Raw genomic sequence first — 616 nt, 5'->3', positions numbered from 1 at the left:
TGACTTTTTTATGCATTACTATGCTATAACCTTTTATCCCTTATGATACTATGACTTTTTATGCCTTACTATAATATGAATTTTTTATACATTACTATAATATGACTTTTTTATGCCTTATTACACTATGACTTTTTATGCCTTATTATACTATGACATTTTTATGCCTTGCTATACTATGACTTTATGCCTTACTATACTATGACTTTTTTTTTTGACATACTGTACTATGACTTTTTATGCCTTATTATACTATGACATTTTTATGCCTTGCTATACTATGACATTATGCCTTACTATACTATGACTTTTTTTTTGCCATACTGTACTATGACTTTTTATGCCTTACTATACTATGACTTTTTTTTTGTCATACTGTACTATCACTTTTTATGCCTTACTATAATATGACTTTTTATGCCTTACTATACTATGACATTTTTATGCCTTACTATAATATGACTTTTTTATGCCTTATTATACTATGACTTTTTATGCCTTATTATACTATGAAGTTTTTATGCCTTACTATAATATTACTTTTTATGCTTTACTATAATATGACTTTTTTATGCATTACTATGCTATAACCTTTTATGCCTTATGATACTATGAC

This window comes from Seriola lalandi, unplaced genomic scaffold, assembly GCF_002814215.2.
Source record: "Seriola lalandi dorsalis isolate HSWRI2012SDOR001 ecotype SW California unplaced genomic scaffold, Sedor1 jcf7180002054408, whole genome shotgun sequence".
Taxonomy (NCBI): Eukaryota; Metazoa; Chordata; class Actinopteri; order Carangiformes; family Carangidae; genus Seriola; species Seriola lalandi.
This window is presented reverse-complemented; position numbering follows the sequence as displayed.